This window comes from Lepisosteus oculatus, chromosome 14 (assembly GCF_040954835.1).
Source record: "Lepisosteus oculatus isolate fLepOcu1 chromosome 14, fLepOcu1.hap2, whole genome shotgun sequence".
In the NCBI taxonomy this organism is placed as follows: Eukaryota; Metazoa; Chordata; class Actinopteri; order Semionotiformes; family Lepisosteidae; genus Lepisosteus; species Lepisosteus oculatus.
The window spans coordinates 55,134,668-55,161,317 of NC_090709.1; the positions used below are offsets into that span (position 1 = coordinate 55,134,668).

A 26,650-nucleotide genomic window follows, 5' to 3' on the forward strand; every position below is an offset into this window, starting at 1 on the left:
GCGCTGGAGTTTTATAAACACACATTTCCTTTCACTTTCGAGTTTTATTATGACTAGAACAGGGAGTAAGTAACTATCCTTCCTTTCACTTTCAACTTTTCATACTGATAAACTATTCGCGGAAATCCCAAAGAAAGAAAACTTCCTATAGAGACTACTACATTTTTCTAATATAAAACTTTGAAATATAAGCACTAAACAGTTAATCAGAACAGGTTTTAGACTACTTTGTATGTTAATTGAATTGTTTCCATAAAACACCTGCAATTGAGACAACTCACATAATCTGGTTATATTAAAGGGTCTGAGGTGCAGCTCATAAACCTGTCTAAATATTGTTGGATTGGGATTGATGGGTTAAACTAGTGTAGCGCCCTTGCCCAGTGGTGAGGAGGAAGTTTGGAGATACTGTGGAAATGTCTATAGAGATAGGCCCCGTAGAAATGTGCAGTACACAAAATATGTCAGTTTACTTTGACTTTATCCTGTCCATACAGACAAGATTATCTTATTCTCAGAAACCAACCACACAGTGCTCTATAACCACCAATGAGGGCAATGTCTGACTGCTCTATACAGGGAAAGGTGTGTCTCAAATCTTTATCTGTAGCTGGAGACATACTGTATCACCAACAGCCAGTCTCGTCTCTTCTGTTACCTCTAGCATACCTCCTGTCTGACATGATGTAATTTTTTTAACCCTGTGTAGCGTACATTTCTTTACACAGAAAAATACTTAAATTACAATTGCAATCAGCTAACTCCCGTCAGAGTCCTGACTCCTATGTAACAAACAGTTCTTTCCGGACCCTATGCGGACGACACAGTCCGACGGAGTGGGGAAACACTGGGGAAACGTCATGCAGGAATACGGGGCTGAAGACAAGGGGGCGTGTCCAAGGTGCGCTGGTGCACGGGGGAGGTGTGGCCGAGGCGAACAATCCCAAAGAGTAATCCTTAGAGTATCCAAAACACACGAGAAAGTCCAAAACCAGGAGATCCATCAAAACACGAAGTTAAAACCACGAAGGCCGGGTCAGAACCGGCGGACAGGGAACAGGAACTGTGTTGGAATGTGAGTAAGCTAAGGTATCTGAGCTGAGACCTGGGCCGTTAGAAATAACGGACAGACAGGATAAAGTGAAAGTTTAAGCTGTCCTGGACTGCTAATTAAAATAGTAAACACCTCAGTACTACTGTAATAATTTCAGAGGTGAAGCTCAGCCTTATTGTCATGGTCACTGCTAACTGAAGTGATAAAAACCCACTATGGAGGAATAGTTAGTGCTGTTATCTCAGCTGTAGAATCTGGATGCTGTGGTCAGTCTAATGGCCAGGGATGGTGTTCGTACAGATCCCTGTATAGAATAGACTGTACATTTTACTGTAGTACTGTAATATTGAATGTAGTAAACTGTCATATAAGTCCACCCAGTGGTGTGGAAACTTACCTGCTTTTTAAACCAGCTTCAGAAACTATGATGCTGAAGTTTTTTTAAATGGCGATAGATACAGGCCCTGTAGTAATATACAGTATTTCAATAACAGCTGTTTACTTTGGCCTTATCCAGTCAACCAGTGGGGTGTTAACCTGGCCATATAGACAAGATTATCTCATTCCCAGAAACTGACCATGCAGTGTTCTGTAAATACCAGTGAGGACAGAGCCTGACTGCTCAGTACCGGGAATGGCATGTCTCAAGTCTTTATCTATAGCTGGAGACATACTATATCAACAACATGACATGATGCAGTTGTTTTAACCCAGTGCAGCATACTGCCCTACACACAGAAAAAATAAAAATAGAAACAGCTCAGTCCCATCAGAGCCCTGACTCCCAAAAGTCCCTTAACACATCGTTCACAGCAGCACTCAGGGAGGATACTAGCTGAGACAAAACAGTCTGTTTCTCTGAATGGAAAAGGCCCTGCAAAATATTTCACAGTGCTAAACCACTGCTAGATCAAGGTCTAAGTACAGTCTGACACTCCTCACCCCGAGCTACACTTTAATAATGTTCCTGTTGCTTGTGCGAACTAGAATTCCTTTCCTCATCTGTTACAGGCAAAATCAAGAACATCTCTGAGGCCATGATGGTCAAAACCATCCTAATCATTAACTGAACCCAGTAAATATTTTATCAAGAGCCACTAAGAGGACAAAGTCCTGCCCTTCAGATCACCAGGAAGAGAAGGAGAGAGAGAGATTGCTACACATACAGATGCAGCCATTCAAAATGCGAGGGCGATACCGCATTATTTTCCGGTGCGCTGTATGCAGTCTACCGCGAGTTACCGGTAAATACCGCTAGTTACCGTAAATTCTCCTATAATACGGCAAGCAAAATAATAGTATCCGGAATTTCCGCAAGGTGGAGCTAATAAAGCTCAACCTCTCGTGTTTGAGCTGTCGCCATCAAAGTCTTTAACGAAGATATTACTAATAGTATTAATAATGAATGACCTTGGACAAGCTGTAAGTGTAAACTCAAAAGTATTGCCCTGGTCCACATTCATGTTTTCATTGACCGTCTTTGTAAAAGTAACACCACAGCATTTCGCAATCACGCATTTGTTTCCAATCATGCAAAGTACAGTAATTTATGAGAATCGATTCACCATGCCTTTCACATGCTCATAAAAGAGATTGATTTAGGAGCATAAACATATCACCGTATGCAAACTGTACTGTATACAGTATGTATATGTATATTTAATGTCTTAACTGTGCCCGTTTAAGTATTGAATATTTATATGGAATTTTACCACTGAAGGGAAATCTTAGTGCCTGAGCATAAAAAGAATAGGAGCATACTGCAAAGCGTGTGAAGGCCATAAACGATATTCATTTTGGAACTTAAACATACAGTATATGGCTGGTCTCGGTACTTCTTCGGTAAGAAAACATACACACCAGTATTCCATTTCTCCCTAAACATTTTAAGCATCGAAGTCTTTAACTAACGTGATACCGGAGTCAACAAGCATACTTTTAGAATTTAATTAAAAGGGAATATAATATGGAATCGCGTATCTAAAGAAATTAATAACGATATGATTATATTCGTGTACTGCGACAGGGCTGCGTAGGGCTGTTTCGCCTCTCTCTTCATGTGAATTCCCTTGTAGCCCACTGGTCTACATGCTCGATTACCAACTCACGGGCTGTGTGTTCAAATCCAGCTGGTGCTGGACTTTTCTTTTAACAAACATTTCTTCGAAAAAATAGAATAGCAATATTATGGACAATCAATTGACTTTTATATTTCAAAATATCACAACATGATCGATTCCAAGTCATTTTTGATAATGATGAATAGTCACCTTCTTCCCTTCTGATAACGGTCCCTGCTTCTGCTTCCTGCTTCTATTGTGTGTGTGTGTGTAATAGAGTAAATTTTTATAGAGAAATGGAGGCTGGACAGTATGCGTTACAATATAAACATTTATATTGATTTAAATCGTGTTTTGATATAAATCGCAAACTCATTTTTTATTATGTGTTTTTTTAATCATAATCAGACTAATGCAACATAAATTGATACAGTATCTTTGTCTTCTAAGTATCTTAATAAACTTTCAGCATAGCTTTCTACCCGTTTAGATTTATTTTTCTTGGGATTTTGGGATCAAACGTGGAAGGATTAGATTGTAATCGTTTTTATTTTTCAAATACGTTTTAGAAAAGTGTAATCTATACCTGCCCAGACTGTACGCCTTCCTTAACCCCGCCCTGACCACTTTCACTCCTGTCCTGCTCTTCCCCACGCACCCCAGCCGGGCTCTTCGGCCTCTGCCCGGGACGAATGTATATTTTGATCTTTACACCCGGCGTGGCACCGAGGGAGCGTCTGCATTTATAACTTAGTTTTTAAAATTAGTCAAGCAATATGAAGCATCTCCTTTTACTTTTAAGTCCCTTAAATACATTGAGCACAGCTTTCTCACCACTTAAGATTACTTTTTGATACCATCCTTACACAAAGCAGAAACTTTCCGATGACATACAGTACAAGTGGAAAGATTACAGATTTTAATCGTCTTTAATTTTGTTACGTTATACGTTTTAGGAACATTTCATCTAAACAAACACCACAAAACTATTCTCGATTGTATTTCTGAGTGTTATGTTACATCTACAGTAGTTCACTGCTTTAAATACATTGAATTAAGAAAGTTAGATGTAGCACTTTAGATCTTTTTTTTCTGAACCAGGGAAAATCTGATCATGTTTCTCTATAACAATAATAAAAAACATTATTTTACATATCACCTTTAAAAGTGGCATCTCAAAGCAAAAACGTAGATGGGAAAAACAGTTAAAAGGGACAAAAGTAAATACCAGACAAACGCAAACGCGTTTTTAATAAAAATGCTTTTATTCATTCAGCAGAGAGTGAGAGTGACATCCAGCAGAGAGAGACACACACACACAGGTTTCCATTGACAAAAGTAATTGTTTTTTTACATTCCTCTTGTCTAACAGGAATGTTGTGTTTGTGGACAGACTGTTAGACGAGAGGAAAAGAGCACCTCCTTCTACGAAGCATTTCGTTGATCCGATCACTAATTCTTTTCCAGTCGCACGCAGTAAGGGTTGAGAATCTCCGATTCACCATGCTACTAATGGTTTCCCGGAGATTGCAAGGCAAGGCACTTTTGCCTCTGGACCCATCAAAATTTACAGACGTGGTCCACCCCCAGTAAATTTCAAAAGTCACAAGATTTCGAAACATGAGGGTGGCGTAGCGGTCGGCTCTTGTTTTCCCGTCTATGCCGATGCACTGCAAGTACAACCCTCCCTCCATCTCCTGAGTGATGGGTAGCAGTTGGACATCTGGGAGAATTATTTTTCCCACTGGCGTCTGTGACTTCTGCTGTGCTTCCTGGGGGGAGATAGACGACGGGGACAGCATCAACCAATTCCCATGCGGTGGTGAACGGAGAGGCCGGGATGGAGTGTCCTGAGGCGGTGTGTGCTCTGCGGGGGGCAGAGCTTCCGCCAGGCATTGCAACCTGCGCGGCGGGGAGAGGCACTTTTCGGGAGACAGCTGCTCAACTGTTTGACTGCTGGAACTCTAGCCTCCCAATCCTCCCCAGTAATGCATCGTACTGCTCCCGCTGCTGCCGAAATGTCTCCACACAGGTGCTGCTTCTACAGGTTGGCACCCTGGCCAGTGGCCGAGAGCAGAGACCCACGGCCTGTGGCAAAATAACATAATTCATGTAAGAAATAAAGTCACACAGTAGTATTCATCAGTCGCGGAACAGAAGTCAAAATAAACTTTTCTTTTTTTCCGTCTTACCGCTTTCTTTTTTACTGTCCTGGTGGTAGATCGTTTCGCCCGTGCGGTGTTTTCTTGAAGAACAGGCTACAAAGAAATAATTATAATTGCATTTTAAAATTCAAAACGGCAATAATACCTTGTAATATACGCTGTAATAACGTATTTCAGATGAAGTCTGCTGTATTTGCTTACCCTTCGCTCTTTGGAAGCTGGGGCGGCAGAAGCACCCCGTCTCTTCCCGTAAAAGGTCTTGGTCTCCATACTGTACTGTGGTCGCTGTAGTGCAGGTTCGCAGTTTTTTTTGTGATGGGAGCTCACCCAATCCCTTTGTGTATTTATGCTATATTCACATGTACGGCTAGAATGTTCATTGGCTTCCAATGAAAGGTGGGTGCCTCTTGCCGAAGTCTGGAGACATTAGAGGCTTGCCACACCCGGACTGTTAAACCAACGCATTAGCACGTCAAAGCCCATTGAGGAGCCGGGTGCAATAATTGTTTTGTCCCTTGATTTACTGATCTGCATTAATTATGGAAATCGAGTTCCTGCTCTTTGCAGACGACCTGGTCCCGCTGTCGCCCACAGAACAGAGGCTGTGCCAGAACCTGGCGCTGCTGGAGCAGCACTGTCAGACCTGGGCGCCGACAGTCAATCTGGACAAGACCAGAGTTATGGTTTTCCAGAAAAAAAGCCAGACCTCAGGGAAACAGGTACAAATTCACACTTAACAACACATTAACACCAAACAACGTTTGTATTATATTCCCTATTAATCAAACTCTAAGAGTATGTACCGGCTTGTCCACTCCTCCCGCCCCTCTCTGTGTACAGTAGAGCCTACTGTCCAGCCAGCACATGTCCACAGACATTCACAACAGTGACTTATCATAAAACGTTTGCACATATAGTTAAATTATTAGTTGTTTTTCAGGAAGTTAAAAAAAACACTTGAAATACTTATCCAGTCTCTCGAAATAAAGTTATTTTTCAAGCAATGCAACAAACGTCTGGCAATGTGTTTTTTTTAATCCAACATTGACAGCCACATCTTAAATCTTGCCAGTCAGCTCTTTTTTCTCTATTTGAATTGTGGCTTACACTTCGCACGACTTTAAAAGCTAGAAAGACAGGTTTCGATTCATATTAGCTGGCGAGCCTTGTTAACAAAAAAACAGACAATACACAGGGAGGGGGAGGTCAAGCCAGAGAGAGAGTTTTTTACCCTCTGTCTTAAAACCCAAATAACCCGGGACTAAGACTCTGGGGGGATCATTGCGTGGTACAGAGCGGAGCTCAGTCAATTCTTATGGAATGTGTTTTCTTTCTTCTTTTTTTCAGCATTGAATAAACCTGTTACTTGATTCATATGGATGCCTGGTTCCGCCGGGGATTCAAAACATTTTTTATTTTTTTTTTAATCGGGTATCAAAGGGAATAGCAGTATAACCCTGTTCATGCACAAACAGTGGCATGTTACATTATTAATTTGGGTGTCTCCTCTTCCCAGAAAGCTCTAAATTGCATTTTGAGCGCGGTTTTTGATTTTTTTTAAATTGCATTTTGAGCGCGGACAGCACATACAAGGGTTAATTGCACAATGAACTGCGCCAAGAAATTTAAAATAGTCTTCTTTATGTGTGATACAGTCTTTTAATACAGTCTTTGCTGTGCTCTTGAGGGTCCTTGTGGTATTTCGAGCTCTGGTTGAATGATAAGTGTCGCAGTTTAAAGTGTCGCAGTTTATTTATGGGTTGCAATTTAGAAAAAGTCAAAAACCCGCACTCAAAATGCAATTTAGAGCTTTCTGGCAAGAGGAGACACCCAAATTAAAAATGTAACATGCCACTGTTTGTGCATGAACAAAGTAATACTGAGATTTTCCTAAGATACGCGATTAAAAAAAAAAAATTTTTTGAATCCCCGGCGGAACACATTCCATAAGAATCAGTGCTTTTATACAGTATATCGCCTTTAAACACATATATTTAAACACGCGTTTACGACTTAAATCAAAACGCGATTCAAATCAATATAAATGTTTATTTTGTAACGCATAGGTGACTATTCATTGTTATTAAAAATACTTAAATTCGATCATGTTGTGATATTTAGAAATATAAATTTGTTTGGTGCGAGTGAGGTTTTATTTAATCTCTGACCAAGGGAAACATTTCATTTTTTCAAAGAAATATTTGTTAAAAAATAAAGTCATAGTTACATGGGATTCAATCACAGACCGTATAACATTGGAATCAGCAAACTAACCCACAGCGCTGCCAGCGCAGTCACATGCTGAGGGCTGAAAAAGCACTACAGAAAAATTATCGACAGACAATGTACAGATTTGATAAAGCTATAAAATAATGTAATTAGGCACAGAACAAGTTTACAGCACAGTACAATAATAAATGCTGACCATGACTTTAGAAGCATAAATTACCTTACACTCAATTTAAACACAGGCTGGCTTTAGCCCTCTAAGCTGGTTCATACAGAAATGTAGAGAACCAGGCTCAGAACACACAGCTTCATTAGCAAATACATATGCAGGACAACTGGAGAAGACGTTTTACAGTGGATGGATTTTTAGAAACATCCTATCAGTGACATCACTGATGTCAACTCCTAGGTAACTCTCGTGTGGATAGTTTCACAAGAATCAGACAAAGGTTTAAGCATCGCTTGTTCTAGATAAAACTGCAAAAAAAAAAAACAACAACCCATAATGTACTTCTTTGCGGCTCTGTTTGCCCAAATCATATATTCACAACGTGAAATTAGAAAATAATATTACGTAACCAAAATCCGCAATATGGAAACAGAACCTGTGCAATTGTTCACAGGTGATGTACTCGTAACATTTTTACAAGACGAACTACAACATTTAAAAAATGACTTGTATGTACTTGATATCTCTAATCAATCCACGGCGATATAGTTAAAGCAGAGTCCCCGCACAAAACGAAACTAAAACGCCCTGGGCATACCGTTTCGCGCTTCTTATCAGATGCTCAAAAGTAATTTGACCGTATGAAATGCATAATATAAACCTAGAAACATATACGTGAGCAGTATTTACGTAGTATCGGTGTCAAGACATACCTCTCAAATACTGTAAATCAAGTTAAAAATATCTCAAGACCGATTCTGGTCATAATGAAACCATGTTTCGTGTATGTTTTCTTTAAAGTACCGAGACCAGCCATATACTGTATGTTTATGTTCCAAAATTAATATTGTTTATGGCCTTCACACGCCTTACAGTATGCTCCTATTCTTTTTATGCTCAGCTATTAAGATTTCCCTTCGGTGGTAAAATTCCATATGAATATTCAATACTACAACGGGCACAGTAAAGACGTTTACAGTAAATTTTTCTACAACAGACCAACAGACCAAGAGTGCCCCTGTCGGTCAACCAATCACGTACCGCGGTACCCCGCGTCATCTTGCGTCATATTCCGCCAAAATGCGCGACGCCGTAGCCAATTACCTCCAGTACGTATCTGTACCGGGCACTTTGAATGGCTGCATCTGTATAAATTGAATTGTTCTATTTTTCAGGCTTGCATATCATATTTCAGTTAAACCTTTTCTTCTATAGTAATTTCATTTGATATTAAAATTAGTCCTGATTTAAGAATTTTATAATAAGTTTCAGTTTCAGTTTAATCATGCCCAGAAGCTACCAAAACTGGTAACGTTCACATAATGTGTAATGCAAAAGCAGCAGTTGGGGTGGGAAACAAAAGGCATTTCTTGGTATGAATCCTAAAACTTCATAGATGGCGTTCTAGGACTTCTCGCTTCAGATAAAGCTGTCAATACATCATAGATTTCTACTCAATCAATATAAGCAGTGTTATCACCACCGAACGCTAAATATAGATCCTGGCAATAATTCATGAGTTGTTTGTTAGAAAATTGTTTATGGTTTTTTTTTAACATATTTTCAATACCAGACAAAAAGTCGGAAGTTTCAATTTCATGCAACTGATGAAATCTCTCTTCGATGGAAGTTATAAGTACAGTACATCCAAAATACTGCGGAATCAATCAAATTTACATGTTTCTTGTGGATCCTGAAGATCATTTTGAGACTCAAAACATGCCTGTCTTTTCTTTTTTCGAGGACGAAGGAGTAGCAGCAGGAGTAGCAGTTATGGCAAGAACGTGTTTAGAGTTCAGCACTTCTCATTTCTAATGCAGAGCCATCGACTCAGAAAGCACCGCCCTCGATAAAAGAAATTGCAGAATTGGTCTGTTCATGCTGCCTACAGGCTTTGAATTGCTGGCATTTTCTGCAAGCGTTCCTTTTTGAGGGTTCATGAAATTCCTCACATTTGAGCCAACACTAAAATATTTCATTCGGGGTCGCCTAATTCATAGTGCAAACCGAATCTACAGGGGAATGCTGTGGCACATGAAGCCGTTTGTTATTCTGTTGTGAGGTGTGAGGGGCGGAATGCAAATCGAGTTGGTGAATAGAAAATGAAACAGGAGTCACTTCTTGAGCTACGAATTCCAAAAAGTATGAAAACCTGTGCATTTTAACAGTGCAGAATACTCACAAATTGCACTGAGTTGCTTGCTTTCTTCTGCTGCTTTTATATTTCAGTCATTCACTGTAGCACTGGAACAATTCAAGAGAGCTAAAAGCAGAAGCTGTCAGGAGTGGGATTTGAACCCACGCCTCCATTTGGAGACCAGAACACCCAAGCCAGCTGGAAAGATATATGTCCTTGAGTCTGGCGCCTTAGACTACTCGGCCACCCTGACAAGCGAGAGCAAGTGGTGTGCTGAATGCACCAGTAGTTGACTAAACTGAGTTTCCATCCTGAAATGATTTGCTTGCGAAGAGCCAAGTTGCCTTGAATGGATCTTGGAAAACAAATATATGGATGGATTGTTATTCGGTTGTGAGTTTTGAGGGGCGTATTATAAATTGAGTTGGTGAAAAGGCGCTTTTTGTTAGTCTGTCGGGAGGCTGCACAAGGTGTTTAGAGGGAGAACTTCTAAAAGGCAGGCTCTCTATGTTTAACATCAAGAAAGATTTTTTTTTTCTCAATGGAAATGCTCTTTGGCGCTACGTAAAGTAGGGAACAACGTCTGCCGAGACCACTTTTGAGCCAGTGCAAATAGTAATGTGCCACCAAGTACATTTAATATTGGCTGTGGTAGCGAGCTGCTTTTGTTTGTGAAGCTTTTACTTCTTTATGCTGAATCATCGGCAGGAGTAGCTTATTAAATCTTTTCTCATAGCGCTCCATCAAAAATACCTTGTCCATGTTCAAAAGAGATCAGGGGATCTACTACATGCTTTCACATGGCATACCTTACACGAAAGATTTAAATGGGGAATTGACTGTGCTTCTTGATGTTGTTCCTGTGGTTGCCTTGGTTACAATGGTGAACGTTCTTCCACGTTCTGCTAGAGTATCCACTGGGTGGGCTTTATCAATTGGCTCGGACAGGTCATCAGTGCTCCGTCTCCAGAAAAATAATCAGCACTGTCTTTTTTCTGTGCGCATGACCGTCTTTTAAAACATGTAAAATCACGAGTTCATTGATTTCTCCAAATAACAACAATACATTTTAACCCTTCAATCCAATAGTTTTACTCCAAGTAAAAAGCAGTGCAATATATAGAGAGATGATATTCAAAGATTTCAACGTTCTTATTGGATTGCCTGTATGCAGATATCGCTCAGAATTGCTAATATGATTTTAATTCAGTTTTTCTCTACTACTTTCAGAGTCTTTTATTGACCTTGCTGAAGCAGAGAAGTGACAATCACAAATGCGACCAGTTGTGCAGCTGTTTCTGGTTAATAATAATTAATGCAAAATAAAAAACAGCTCCTTGCATTAAGAGCAAGAGCAACCAACGCACTCGCTTGTTGAGTTGGGTATTTTCCGAGCTACTCTTCCTTAGCTGTGTAGAGGTTTGATGGGTTTACTGAGACAATTACTGAGACTGAGGCAGTAATCACGAGGTGGTTCGTTGTGGCTTTTAGAAAATCAATCGTCAGAACAACTAACAACGCACACACACGGGTTCAATACACGAGATACAGTGATTAATATAAATTGTGCACCAAAAATATACCAGTCTGCCTGGATACAAGTGGCAGACCTTACTGTGAGGGTTATCAATATACAAGGTATGTAATGTCGAAGAGATGCAAACACAAAGAGATACACAACAGAGAATATATGTCAATATATATCGTTCGGTTACCAAATCGCTAATTAGTGTTATTACCCACTGTTACTCTAAACTCGGAAGTAAATGCAATACTCATGAATTAAATTGATAACAACTTGTGTTGAGGTACAATTGAATTCTCGAGACGCAATGTAGAACATGGAGTTTACTTATTCACTGTGTATGGATTTGGAATTTCCAGGCACGAACACCAAACCAGCTGACAGGCTCTGTTGCAGCCTCGGTTCCAGCGGTTGTCCAATGGGCGTTGTCCCAGCGTCCTCTGGCTACCGGCCAACCAGTCGAGGTGCAGCTCGGAGTTGGACGGGCGGAGGAATCTAACCGCGGCGCGCAGGGCAGTTGTTGCTCCGAGGGGATCTACCAGCAGTCCGGCTGGCTAGTAGAAAGTATCTATGCACAGAGTGTGACCGCAAGTCCTCACAAGTCACTCTTTTGCCCGGGGTAGAAGCTGGTTCGTTCCCGGACCAGCTCTGCTTCTGAATAAGCTATTCAGGTTGTCGACGGGGGTCCAACTGTAGGCTGCCGTTGATCAAGCGGAGCATTCACGTTGGTAGAATTCTGAGTACGTACGGGATCCTCGGCCTCGCGCTTAGAACAAAGTCCAAGTCCCAGTGCAGACAACAGCAGTTGTCACGTGATTGTCTCTGAGGATGCGCGAAAATGGCCAAGGAGAGCCCCGATCTGAGCTTCCAAGTCCCAGTGCAGACAACAGCAGTTGTCACGTGATTGTCTCTGAGGATGCGCGGAAATGGCCAAGGAGAGCCCCGATCTGAGCTTCGCTCCCTTTTTGACCAAGACACAGATGTGTGCTGATTGGTTGAGAGTTTGGCGGGCATTGGAGACCCACGTGGTGTTACCACGCCCTGCCAATCCCTGATTGGTTGATCAAGGTGAGATATGAGTCACTTACTCCTGACACTTAGGAATACAGTCCAGATGTCCATTCAGCACTCCCTAGACAGATAGGCGCCAATGGATGACCATTGATCATGATAGTTAGGCTTAGCTAAGTGCATCTCCGTTTAAGAGCTGTCCCTTATCAAAAGAAAACATCTTAAATCAGCCTGCATGAATACTTTCTCAGTGGCTGCACCACAGAGAGGGAGAGTGAGATGGGGCCTCATTTAGGAAAGCTCAGCAATGCTTAATTCTGTCTTATTAACAAGCATTGCCGCTACAGCTGTAAACTTATTTGGTGAGCATGGACCTCTGAGAAGGAGTCTGAATCCATCAAGAAGACAGGAATTCTAATATCGCACTGCCGTCTTGTGTACAAAATATTTGTTCAGCTCTAACGTCTGTGTGCGTTGACAAGACATCTCAAAAGGACGTATTAAATAAGAAAATTATCCTTTCTGTTACCATTCCTGCGGTTGGAGCGTTGTTTCACCCTTTTACGTTCTACAATATTTACAGACAAGGTTTTATCACTGGAGTTGTAAACAAGTGTGCATCAGTCCATGAAAATCATCAGTACTGCTGTTTTACTATGCATAGTTTAATCAAGAGCACTTAAAAGATGCAAAAGATGGATTGTGTTCTGTGAGCACTTGCACATCTCTAAGTCACTTCCACAACCTTCTATGTCGGGGATGTTCAGATGCAGCCATTCAAAATGGGTGAGGTATTTCGCGGCATACCGCGACACGCCCACCGGGGTATCACGCGGTTCACGTGTGTCACGTGACTAACTATCCGGCGTCGCCTTGTAAAACCGCCAGGGGGAGCTTAACGTCTCATGTACAGCATTTGAGCCTTTAATTTTGAACTGTGTATTACAGCATGTTAATCATCAGTCATTAAAATGTTGGTATATTTTATGAAAGCAAGATTGCTCAGTTGGACAAAAGTACACAACCTACCTTTATCAGAAATATTTATGCATCAAAGCCTTTACTGAAGATATTACTAATAGTATTAATAATGGATGACTTTGGACAAGCTGTATACTCAAAGTATAATTTCTTTAGCACATTTGTACAAGCACTTGGAATCTGTCCAAGCCATACTTTGTCAGGCATTTTGTTTTACTTCAACGGGCATAAAAACTTCCTTGCTTTTAACAGGGCGTTTCATAATTTCTAACTACGAAAATGATTTAAAATGCGACACCTATCATGAAAAGAAAAAAATACACAACAGTATTCCATTTCTCCCTAAACATTGTAAGCTTCGAAGTCTTTAACTAACGTGATACCGGAGTCAACAAGCATACTTTTAGAATTTGATTAAAAGGGAATATAATATGGAATCGCGTATCTCAAGAAATTAATAACGATATAATTATATTCATGTTGCAAAAGAACTGCAACGGACATAAAAACTCCCTTGCATGGTTTCATTACGACCAGAATCGGTCTTGAGATATTTTTAACTTCATTTACAGTATTTGAGAGGTATGTCTTAACACCGATACTACAGTGCTTAAGTACTGCTCACGTATATGTTTCTAGGTTTATATTATGCATTTCATACGGTCAAATTACTTTTGAGCAACTAATAAGAAGCGCGAAACGGTATGCGTTTTACTTTTGTTTTGTGCTGGAACCCGTGGATTGATTAGAGATATCAAGTACATACAAGTCATTTTTTAAATGTTGTAGTTCGTCTTGAAAAAATGTTACGAGTACATCATCTATCAACAATCACACAGGTTCTGTTTCCATATTGCGGATTTTGGTTAGGTATTATCAAATCCAGTGGCGCTGTGTGTTACTTTACTGAGTCCTATGTCACATGGTCTGTGATTGAAACCTGTAAAACCGGTTTAATTCGTCACAGCCAGCACTCTTCAGGTGTGAGGGTCTTCTGCTCAGAATGAAACACTAAAATGTTTGTGTATATTCTAATGGTAGTGGGGGCAGGGTGTGTGGGAACAGGTTTGGTTGAAATTGCATTGGAGATCTATGTTCTTCACACCTGAAACATTTTCTCTGAAAGCATTTTCTTCGCAGTTTAACCGATCTTGCTACAGCATGTTACAGTTTACTATTATTAACCATATTAATTTTAAGTGCTTAATGTAAAATCTTGTGAAAATATATTTTCATTGTTCAAATATACATTAAGTCTGACTATCATATAATAAGTTAAATACAAAACTAAAGAAAAAATAGGGTTAAATATAATTCAAAATATTTTGCTAACAATGTTAACTGTTTATGAATAATAAAATGTATTAACTAAGGAGTAGGATGGCACAGTTGTTAGTATGTTTTTTGTTTTGTTTCTTTTTCATAAATACAACAGTAGTACCTGATGTCTCAGTGGCTTTCAAAATTAAATTATGCATGCAAACCTGTGAACTAGAAAGATAACTAAGATATCCATCCATTATATTCCATAATATCCATGAAATATATGGCGCCAGGGCACCTCACCGTGTCAGGCCACCAGTGTGTCACACATATTTCAGCGCCATATACGCGATTAAAAAATAAATAAATAAAACTGGAAGGTCCAGCACCAGCTGGATTTGAACACACAACCTGCAAGCTGGTAGTCACGCACCTAGACCAGTAGGCTACAAGACAGCTCGCATGAACAGGCAGGCGATACAGCCCTACACAGCCCTGCCGCAGTACACGGATATAATCATACCGTTATTAAATTCTTGAGATACGCGATTCCATATTATATTCCCTTTTAATCAAATTCTAAAAGTATGCTTGTTGACTCCAGTATCACGTTAGTTAAAGACTTCGAAGCTTACAATGTTTAGGGAGAAATGGAATACTGGTGTGTATTTTTTTCTTTAAAGTACCAAGACCAGCCATGTACTGTATGTTTATGTTCCAAAATTAATATCGTTTATGGCCTTCACACGCGTTACAGTATGCTCCTATTCTTTTTATGCTCAGCTACTAAGATTTACCTTCAGTGGTAAAATTCAATATCTACAATGGGCACAGTAAAGACGTTTACAGTAAGTCTTTCTACGACAGACCAACGGACCACGAGTGCCCCTGTCGGTCAAACAATCACGCACCGCGGTACCCCGTGTCATCTTACCTGCGGTACGTGTCTGTACCGCTCACTTTGAATGGCTGCATCTGTACACACATAGACACCGCATCCACTCTTAGGTACAGATACACTATAACTAACACTAATGCAGATACTGCCAATATTACAACACTAACACTATCATCAAACCCTATCATTGTTACTAACACTGACAAAAACAACTACTAGACTAATAATATGTATAATAACAGTAATACTGTCATGAAACCTAACATGATGATGAGTGTTAATACTCTGACACTAACAGTATAATTATCACTAAATTTAACGTGAAAACTAGCATTAAAACTAAATTTAAAAGTATCTATCATCACAAAGTCACATGTATACTTGTATTATTAGTAAAACTACCAGATATACTCTCACTAATATTAACATGAATACTAGCATTAATACTGAAACTATCAGTAATGTCATGATCATTAATACTCACATAGACACTACACACAGTCTATTTCCCTGCACTATTTCACTCTTGCTTCCTTCCAATAAGGACGGAGCTGCGGGAGAAAGGGCGTTATAGATGATCGCTGTGAAGAGCTGCTGCTGTGCTTTGACATCTGAGCTCTGTGGAAAACGATCTCAATACAATTCTGAAAAACGCGACTCCCAGAACGCCAGCCGAACAAGTCTCCACAGCCGAAGCTGTATCTGCTAGGCGGCGCAGTTGTCGTGCACAAAGAAGGCTTTGAAAAGCATCAAAAGCATGTCATTCCGAGTTGGTCGTTTGTGTTTTCCGATGTGAAATACCGGGAGACAGAGAGCGATGTCTTCCTCGTTAGAGACCGTGGTTCGATTCCCCGACAGCGAGTTGCTCTCCTTCTACCTCCTTATAGAAAGGACTGCCTTTCACTTCTTTGCATTTTCTTTCACAGCGTCGTGCACCTTTTAATCACTTTCAGAGCCTGTGCACAGCACACAACTCGACATCAGGATGCACATTGAAGTGACAGCAGGAAGCTTTGTGACATGCACTGTGCAGATCCCATAGATCCCCACACTAGGAATCCCCAAACAGTGAGCGTGGCCACTGTGTTTCCACCCAGTTTTGAACCAGCGACCTTTCGCGTGTGAGGCAAACGTGAGAACCACTACACAACGGAAACGATGGGAAACCATGCACAGTGACCCAGCCCTGAGCTTCGCCAATGCTATTCAGCTGCTTCCAGTGCCTTCGTTGGAGTGCGCTGATTGACCGTGCTCACCAGAGACCAGCACGCCTGTCATGGACGGAGCAGGAAAGGCTGCGCCACATTCTACAGCCCTCTCCACGCAATCGACGCAATCGGGCTACTGAAGTGGAGAAAATCTCCTCTCCAGAAAGTGCAAATATCATCTTGGAGAGTATAAATTCTATTGCCGAAGGTCAACACTATCTACCAGAGTCACCCCTCCCACCTCCTGCAGGTTTCCGAGCTGCAGTGATGATCACTTCGGCTCACAAGCGAGAGGTCCTCGGTTGGAAACACGCGCCCCTTCTTCTTGTACGTTTTGCACATGATCGAGTGGTTTTAGTGTGGCTCCTTCGTACACGGTGCTGATCTTTTGGAAAGCAGGAGGCAAAACTGACACATTCCCATACCAGGAAATGAACCTGGCCCGCCTGGGTGAAAACCAGGAATCCTAACCACTAGCCCATATGGGAGCATGCAGCTTTCTTCCGTGTGTCATGCAAGCAAACTGTAATTGCTGTTTGCACTTAGAGTGTCGAAGGGTCGATGTATACTGGGGCTCAGTTGAAATGCAACATCAGGACTTTTCCGACTCCTGTCACACGAAGAGAGCACAGCCTTTTCTGCCCTGCACGTGTGTATTGGTAACTCGCCGTAATTGTATAGTGGTCAGTACTTTGCGTTGTGGCTGCTACAACCCCGGTTCGAATCCGTGTCACAGCAGAATAGGGGTGTCTGCTTTTACTACTTGCACAAATGAAGGCAAAAAAAAGCCTATCGATGTGAACAAACGGCGGAGTACTGCCTGAGTGGATCGTTGATGAACGACAGAGGCCACTCCGACCTCTTCTCGGTTTTCTTCAATGACTTACTAAGGATCTTCTTCACATTTGCCCATGCAGGGGAAGCCAGTTACACCAAAGCAAATGCAGGAAAGTGCATTTCAAGCAGAGACCAGTGCATTTCAAGGAGGGACCTGTTTACACCGAGAGTGGTCGGAGTATGGAACAATGCGCCAAATGCTGTTGCTGTATACGATTCTTGATGAGATCTTGGGCTCACTAAGCAGGTAATGACAGGTACCGCTCGCTCCCAATGCTCGCTCGAAGACAGCCTTTTCCATCGGCCAGGGCCCCTGGCACTTTACTGTCATTCCCATTCCCTCCGTGCTAGCCTATCCCGATCCGTGGTTACCGTATATCCTGGATACCGATGCAAGTGACTTGGGGGTGGGCGTGGTGCTGGCACAGGAGGGGCCAGATGGGAGCGGGTAGTTGCCTTCTACAGTCGGGCTTTGAATAAGGCTGAACGGAACTACTGCGTGGCCCGTCGCGAGCTTCAGGCCATACCTATTCGGGACCCGATTCCTGTTGAGGACCGACCATGCGTCCCTCACCTGGCTGCTCCACTTTAAGGAGCCGGAGGCGCAGATGGTGCGATGGATAGAGGTCCTGCAGGAGTATGACTTCACTGTTGTGCACCGTGCTGGATCTCGCCATCTCAATGCCGGCATTCTCTCGCGGCGCCCCTGTGAGGTTGCGGACTGCCACTACTGCGCCCGGTGGGAGCAGTGTGAGGGAGCCGTCTGCACAGTGACGGAGGCGAGCACCTCGGCCACAGCCCTGGAGGGGCTGCTGGGGGTGGGCATGTCAGACCTGGCACAGCAACAGGCAGCTGATCCTGACGTGGGGCCGGTGCTCCGCTGGAAGGCAGCAGGAGCGCGGCCTGTGCGAGAGGAGCTCCCCCAGCACCCAAAGTCCGTCAAGGCCCTCTGCGTCCTGTAGGAGGCCTTGGAGGTAAAGGACGGGGTGCTGCGCCGGGGGTGGCAGGTACCCTCCAGTGGCGAGATATGGTGGCAGCTGGTGGTGCCACAGTCGCTCCGCGCGGCTGTGCTCAGAGTGGTGCATGGCCAGCCGGGCATGGGGGATTTCGGCTGTAAAAAAACCCTGCAGCGTCTCCGAGGCCATTTTTATTGGGGTCTTTGCCACCGGGACGTGGGGCGGTATTGCCAAACGTGTGCGGTGTGCGTGGCGCAGAAAGGTCCCCTCGAGTGCTCTCGGGCCCCCCTCCAACAACACCAGGTGGGGGCTCCTATGGAGCGGGTGGGGGTGGATGTTTTGGGCCTGTTTCCGCGCACCGAGGCCAGAAACCACTATATCCTGGTAGCAATGGACTATTTCACGAAGTGGCCGGAGGCCTATGCCCTCCTGGACCAGAGTGCCCCCACGGTGGCCGATGCACTACTGGAGGGGATGTTTGCCAGGCTGGGGGTGCCGGAGGAGTTACACAGTGACCAGGGGCGTAACTTCAAGTCCCAGGTCTTCGCCAGAGTGTGCCAGCGCCTGGGGATCTCTAAGACTCAGACCATCCCGCTGCATCCCCAGAGCGACGGGTCTGTGGAGCGGTTTAATCGGACGCTCCCCACCCAGCTGGCCTCCCTGGTGTCCTGTCACCAACGGGACTGGGACCGCCACCTCCCCCTCGAGCTCTGGGCTTATCGGACCACAGTCCAGGAATCTACCGGGTGTACCCTGGCCTCACTCATGCTGGGCCGGGAAATGCAAACCCTGGTGGACCTGGTCTTCGGCCCGCCGCCCGGAGACGAGTCGGCACCACCAGCTGGACCGGACTACGACCGGACAGCTTAACCCGGACCCATCTGACTCAGGCGGGAGTCCGGCAGAAGCGGCACTACGACCTGCTCTGCAGGGGGCCTGCCTTCCTGCCCTGGGACTTGGTTTGGGTGTACAGCCCGCACCGCCGCAAAGGCCTCAGCCCTAAGCTGGCGCCTTTGTGGGAGGGGGCCGCTGAGGTCCTCAGGGTGGTAGGCAAGGACTGCTACCAGGGGAGAGTGGTGGTTCTGCACCGAGACCGCCTGGCCCCCTACTGGGACCGGGAGGAGGAGCCCCGCGGGGAGGCTCCGGAGGAGCAGCCAGGGCCGGAGCCGACCGACAATGGGGTGACCGCGGGCCGCCGGCAACCACCGCTTCGTAACAGCTGCTCACGCAGAGTTCCACAGCCTTTAGCCTAGTATGAGTATAGCCTGAGGGGGGTGTTCGATGTCGGCGGGACGCCAGACGCTTCAGGTGGGGACAGTGTAACCCCCCTGGCCCGGTGGTGAGGAGGAAGTGCACCTAGGCACTCATGGTACCGTGGAGCAGGTTGGGAGATGTAGCCGGGGAGAGTGAGGGTCAGCTCGATGACCAGCAGCTGACTCTGCATATGTGAATAGTGTTATAGTAGTTTTAGTGTCCTGTGTAGCCTTATAAGTGTATAGCCTGTTGTTAAGTAATTACCACCCTAAATATGTGAACGTGTTCCATCAGTCTCCTCATGTGTGTGTATGTCCTGTGTTTGGTTTTGTGTGGTTTCGATAAAAGAATAAAGCTGTCGCTTGGTTAACTATCACGTCGCCACTTGTCCTTTTCCTGAGGGAACCTGAAAACAGTACAGTATTATAGCATGAACCCCTGACGATTTTCTTGATACGTTTTATGTGCTCGTTTGTATTGTATGTATTTTTGTTGTTCAAATTAAAAGTAAAAGACACAACTTTCCGGATGCGGCTGCTGTAAAAATAAAATGACATCAAGGGTGCTGTACGCAGAGGTCTGAAACCTGCTCCACAGAAGATCTTTATCCAGAGGTGTTAAAGAAGTCGAGATCTCGCCATGAGAGGGGAAGCATCTCAGAAAAAGCAGGTGCAGTCGGTTCCATGGTCATAACACCACTAAGTCGGGCGACAAGAGCAAAACCCACCCGGCTTCCTCCGGGCAAGTAATGACCAATAATATTTCAAAATTACAGTTCGGATTTATTAGAAAACTTCACAAGCATTATTAGGTTAGGACTGTAAAATTGTTTTTTAATATCTTGGTATATTTACCTTCATTTTAATATAGATATAACCATAAATGATGTTAAGCATATTGAACTTTTGTCGTACTTTTTAAAACATTTTAGCTGAGGACACACGGCGACTATTATACCTTGTGATACATGCAAGACATCTGTAAACGAAGATGTAATTACAATAAAATTGGCAATTAACAGAAAACCACAATTTGTATAATATTATTCCTCAATATCAATGATCAATTGAAGGATTTGAAGAAACTATCAAAGAAACAGCAGCAATAGCAGATGATTTTGGTTTTGAACCCATCTTTACACCTCAATAATCCATTTGTCCTCGAAAAAAGAAAAGACAGGCATATTTTGAGTCTCATAATTATCCTCTTCTCGATCCAAAAGAAACGTTGATTGCTTCTGTACTTTTTTGGATTTTCTTACGAAGATCTCACGAAATAGATCCTGGCAATACATTTAGCGTTCGGTAGTGATAACACTGCTGATATTGATTGAGTAGAAATCTATGATGTATTGACAGCTTTATCTGAAGCGAAAAGTCCTAGAACGCCATCTATGAAGTTTTAGGATTCATACCAAGAAATGCCTTTTGTTTCCCACCCCAACTACTGCTTTTGCATTACACATAATGTGAACATTACCAGTTTTGGTAGCTTCTGGGCACGATTTTCCTAAACTGAAACTTATTACAAAATTCTTTAAGATGAACCATGTCCAAAAATTGTAAATCAGGACTAATTTTAATATCAAATGAAATTACTACAGAAGAAAAGGCTTAACTGAAATATGAATAAGACTATGCAAGCCTGAAAAATAGAACAATTCAATATTTATATCTTATTTTTTTATTTTTTGAGAAATGGGCTCACACACCGGAAGACACTAACGTTTCTCTTCGTTAGAGTATGTGAATAACAGTTTAACCCCAAATGTTTGTAATTGTGATTCTGTTCAAATTTAAAAAAGCATCTATTAATAGTAAGAAATTATTAAGAAAGTAAGAAATTGTGTTATTTCATAAACTGTAAGACATGAAGACATTTACAGGTTATATCCTTTGCTTTGTCTTTTAATGCAAGCGGTCAGGATCCAAGCCCATGTTCGGACGGTTGTGTTTCTCTTGTACTCATCAAATGTCATTGTTTTGTCCGTCAGTTCTTTCTCGAGTTGTACCATGGATATTTTATACCATCAATACTTTTCATGCTCTTTTGCATTTTTCTTCACATACGGAAAAGAACTCAAGGCGTTCTTGTCACTGTGCTGCACAGTACAGGACACGCAGTGAGGAATTCGCTAACATAAGAGATACTCACATAAAGTGCTTTTACTGACCATATTACAAATCACAGGAAGTAAGGTCTTAAAACATTGGGCAGTAGTGGGATTTAAACCCACACCACTGAGTGAGTGGAGCCTAAAATCCAGCATATTAGACCATTCAGCCACACTACCTCTGGCCCCCTCTCCTTTCCTCACGTTGCTTATAGGTGCCTTCATGAAATTGAGCCAGGTTTGAATCCCAGCCAATGCATCTCCAAATCTTTTCAATTGAATCTGTGATCCTGTAGCACATCCTCTGAAACCAGCAATCGAAATTGGAAACATCTTCTTCAACACTGAAAAGCTCAATTAGGACGAAGCAGTTGTACACAGGACAGCAGTACCATATGTGTTCTTGATTGATTCAGACTCGTTCTCAGTGGTTCTTGCTCACCAAAAATCTTAAAAGCTAAATGAGGCCCCATCTCACTCTCCCTTTCTGTGGTGCAGCCACTGAGAAAGTATTCATGCAGGCTGATTTAAGATGTTTTCTTTTGATAAGGGACAGCTCTTAAACGGAGATGCACTTAGCTAAGCCTAACTATCATGATCAATGGTCATCCATTGGCGCCTATCTGTCTAGGGAGTGCTGAATGGACATCTGGACTGTATTCCTAAGTGTCAGGAGTAAGTGACTCATATCTCACCTTGATCAACCAATCAGGGATTGGCAGGGCGTGGTAACACCACGTGGGTCTCCAATGCCCGCCAAACTCTCAACCAATCAGCACACATCTGTGTCTTGGTCAAAAAGGGAGCGAAGCTCAGATCGGGGCTCTCCTTGGCCATTTCCGCGCATCCTCAGAGACAATCACGTGACAACTGCTGTTGTCTGCACTGGGACTTGGAAGCTCAGATCGGGGCTCTCCTTGGCCATTTTCGCGCATCCTCAGAGACAATCACGTGACAACTGCTGTTGTCTGCACTGGGACTTGGACTTTGTTCTAAGCGCGAGGCCGAGGATCCCGTACGTACTCAGAATTCTACCAACGTGAATGCTCCGCTTGATCAACGGCAGCCTACAGTTGGACCCCCGTCGACAACCTGAATAGCTTATTCAGAAGCAGAGCTGGTCCGGGAACGAACCAGCTTCTACCCCGGGCAAAAGAGTGACTTGTGAGGACTTGCGGTCACACTCTGTGCATAGATACTTTCTACTAGCCAGCCGGACTGCTGGTAGATCCCCTCGGAGCAACAACTGCCCTGCGCGCCGCGGTTAGATTCCTCCGCCCGTCCAACTCCGAGCTGCACCTCGACTGGTTGGCCGGTAGCCAGAGGACGCTGGGACAACGCCCATTGGACAACCGCTGGAACCGAGGCTGCAACAGAGCCTGTCAGCTGGTTTGGTGTTCGTGCCTGGAAATTCCAAATCCATACACAGTGAATAAGTAAACTCCATGTTCTACATTGCGTCTCGAGAATTCAATTGTACCTCAACACAAGTTGTTATCAATTTAATTCATGAGTATTGCATTTACTTCCGAGTTTAGAGTAACAGTGGGTAATAACACTAATTAGCGATTTGGTAACCGAACGATATATATTGACATATATTCTCTGTTGTGTATCTCTTTGTGTTTGCATCTCTTCGACATTATATACCTTGTATATTGATAACCCTCACAGTAAGGTCTGCCACTTGTATCCAGGCAGACTGGTATATTTTTGGTGCACAATTTATATTAATCACTGTATCTCGTGTATTGAACCCGTGTGTGTGCGTTGTTAGTTGTTCTGACGATTGATTTTCTAAAAGCCACAACGAACCACCTCGTGATTACTGCCTCAGTCTCAGTAATTGTCTCAGTAAACCCATCAAACCTCTACACAGCTAAGGAAGAGTAGCTCGGAAAATACCCAACTCAACAAGCGAGTGCGTTGGTTGCTCTTGCTCTTAATGCAAGGAGCTGTTTTTTATTTTGCATTAATTATTATTAACCAGAAACAGCTGCACAACTGGTCGCATTTGTGATTGTCACTTCTCTGCTTCAGCAAGGTCAATAAAAGACTCTGAAAGTAGTAGAGAAAAACCGAATTAAAATCATTTTAGCAATTCTGAGCGATATCTGCATACAGGCAATCCAAAAAGAACGTTGAAATCTTTGAATATCATCTCTCTATATATTGCGCTGCTTTTTACTTGGAGTAAAACTATTGGATTGAAGGGTTAAAATGTATTGTTGTTATTTGGAGAAATCAATGAACTTGTGATTTTATATGTTTTAAAAGACGGTCATGCGCACAGAAAAAAGACAGTGCTGATTATTTTTCTGGAGACGGAGCACTGATGACCTATCCGAGCCAATTGATAAAGCCCACCCAGTGGATACTCTAACAGAACGTGGAAGAACGTTCACCATTGTAACCAAGGCAACCACAGGAACAACATCAAGAAGCACAATCAATTCCCCATTTAAATCTTTCGTGTAAGGTATGCCATGTGAAAGCATGAAGTAAATCCCCTGATCTCTTTTGAACATGGACAAGGTATTTCTGATGGAGCGCAATGAGCAAAGATTTAATAAGCTACTCCTGCCGATGATTCAGCTTAAAGAAGTAAAAGCTTCACAAACAAAAGCAGCTCGCTACCACAGCCAATATTAAATGTACTTGGTGGCACATTACCATTTGCATTGGCTCAAAAGTGGTCTCGGCAGACGTTGTTCCCTATGTAAAACTGAAAGCGCCAAAGAGCATTTCCATTGGGAAAAAAAAATCTTTCTTGATGTTAAACATAGAGAGCCTGCCTTTTAGAAGTTCTCCCTCTAAACACCTTGTGCAGCCTCCCGACAGATTAACAAAAAGCGCCTTTTCACCAACTCAATTTATAATACGCCCCTCAAAACTCACAACCGAATAACAATCCATCCGTATATTTGATTTCCAAGATCCATTCAAGGCAACTTGGCTCTTCGCAAGCAAATAATTTCAGGGAAGAAACTCAGTTTAGTCAACTACTGGTGCATTCAGCACACCACTTGCTTGTGCTTGTCAGGGTGGCCGAGTGGTCTAAGGTGCCAGACTCAAAGACATGTGTCTTTCCAGCTGGCTTGGGTGTTCTGGTCTCCAAATGGAGGCGTGGGTTCCAATCCCACTCCTGACAGCTTCTGCTTTTACCTCTCTTGAATTGTTCCAGTGCTACAGTGAATGACTGAAATATAAAAGCAGCAGAAGAAAGCAAGCAACTCAGTGCAATTTGTGAGTATTCTGCACTGTTAAAATGCACAGGTTTTCATACTTTTTGGAATTCGTAGCTCAAGAAGTGACTCCTGTTTCATTTTCTATTCACCAACTCGATTTGCATTCCGCCCCTCACACCTCACAACAGAATAACAAACGGCTTCATGTGCCACAGCATTCCCCTGTAGATTCGGTTTGCACTATGAATTAGGCGACCCCGAATGAAATATTTTAGTGTTGGCTCAAATGTGAGGAATTTCATGAACCCTCAAAAAGGAACGCTTGCAGAAAATGCCAGCAATTCAAAGCGTGTAGGCAGCATGAACAGACCAATTCTGCAATTTCTTTTATCGCGGGCAGTGCTTTCCGAGTCGATGGCTCTGCATTAGAAATGAGAAGTCCTGAACTCTAAACACGTTCTTGCCATAACTGCTACTCCTGCTGCTACTCCTTCGTCCTCGAAAAAAGAAAAGACAGGCATGTTTTGAGTCTCAAAATGATCTTCTGGATCCACAAGAAACATGTAAATTTGATTGATTCCGCAGTATTTTGGATGTACTGTACTTATAACTTCCATTGAAGAGAGATTTCATCAGTTGCATGAAATTAAAACTTTCGACTTTTTGTCTGGTATTGAAAATATGTTTAAAAAAAACCATAAATAATTTTCTAACAAACAACTCATGAATTATTGCCAGGATCTATATTTAGTGTTCGGTAGTGATAACACTGCTGATATTGATTGAATAGAAATCTATGATGTATTGACAGCTTTATCTGAAGCGAGAAGTCCTAGAACGCCATCTATGAAGTTTAAGGATTCATACCAAGAAATGCCTTTTGTTTCCCACCCCAACTGCTGCTTTTGCATTACACATTATGTGAACATTACCAGTTTTGGTAGCTTCTGGGCACGATTTTCCTAAACTGAAACTTATTACAAAATTCTTTAAGATGAACCATGTCCAAAAATTGTAAATCAGGACTAATTTTAATATCAAATGAAATTACTACCGAGGAAAAGGCTTAACTGAAATATGAATAAGACTATGCAAGCCTGAAAAATAGAACAATTCAATTTATAGAACTTATTTTTTTATTTTTTGAGAGATGGGCTCACACACCGGAAGACACTAACGTTTCTCTTCGTTAGAGTATGTGAATAACAGTTTAACCCCATTTGTTTGTAATTGTGATTCTGTTAAAATTTAAAAAAGCGTCTATCAATAGTAAGAAATTATCAAGAAAGTAAGAAATTGTGTTATTTCATAAACTGTAAGACATGAAGACATTTACAGGTTATATCCTTTGCTTTGTCTTTTAACGCAAGCGGTCAGGATCCAAGCCCATGTTCGGACGGTTGTGTTTCTCTTGTAATCATCAAATGTCATTGTTTTGTCCTTCAGTTCTTTCTCGAGTTGTACCATGGATATTTTATACCATCAATACTTTTCATGCTCTTTTGCATTTTCCTTCACATACGGAAAAAAACTCAAGGCGTTCTTGTCACTGTGCTACACAGTACAGGACACGCAGTGAGTAATTCGCGCAGCTTTCAGAGG

At 42.6% G+C, this 26,650-nt stretch overlaps 2 non-coding genes across 2 annotated transcripts; one reads left to right on the forward strand and one right to left on the reverse strand.

Moving 5' to 3' along the window:
* Positions 1-9,954: 9,954 nt before the first annotated feature.
* On the reverse strand, positions 9,955-10,067 carry trnal-caa (transfer RNA leucine (anticodon CAA)). The gene is made up of 2 exons: positions 10,030-10,067; positions 9,955-10,000 (listed from the first exon to the last, which is right to left on the reverse strand). It is a non-coding gene; the product is annotated as a tRNA-Leu (tRNA).
* Positions 10,068-24,898: 14,831 nt separating this feature from the next.
* On the forward strand, positions 24,899-25,011 carry trnal-caa (transfer RNA leucine (anticodon CAA)). Its single transcript has 2 exons — positions 24,899-24,936; positions 24,966-25,011. It is a non-coding gene; the product is annotated as a tRNA-Leu (tRNA).
* Positions 25,012-26,650: the final 1,639 nt, after the last annotated feature.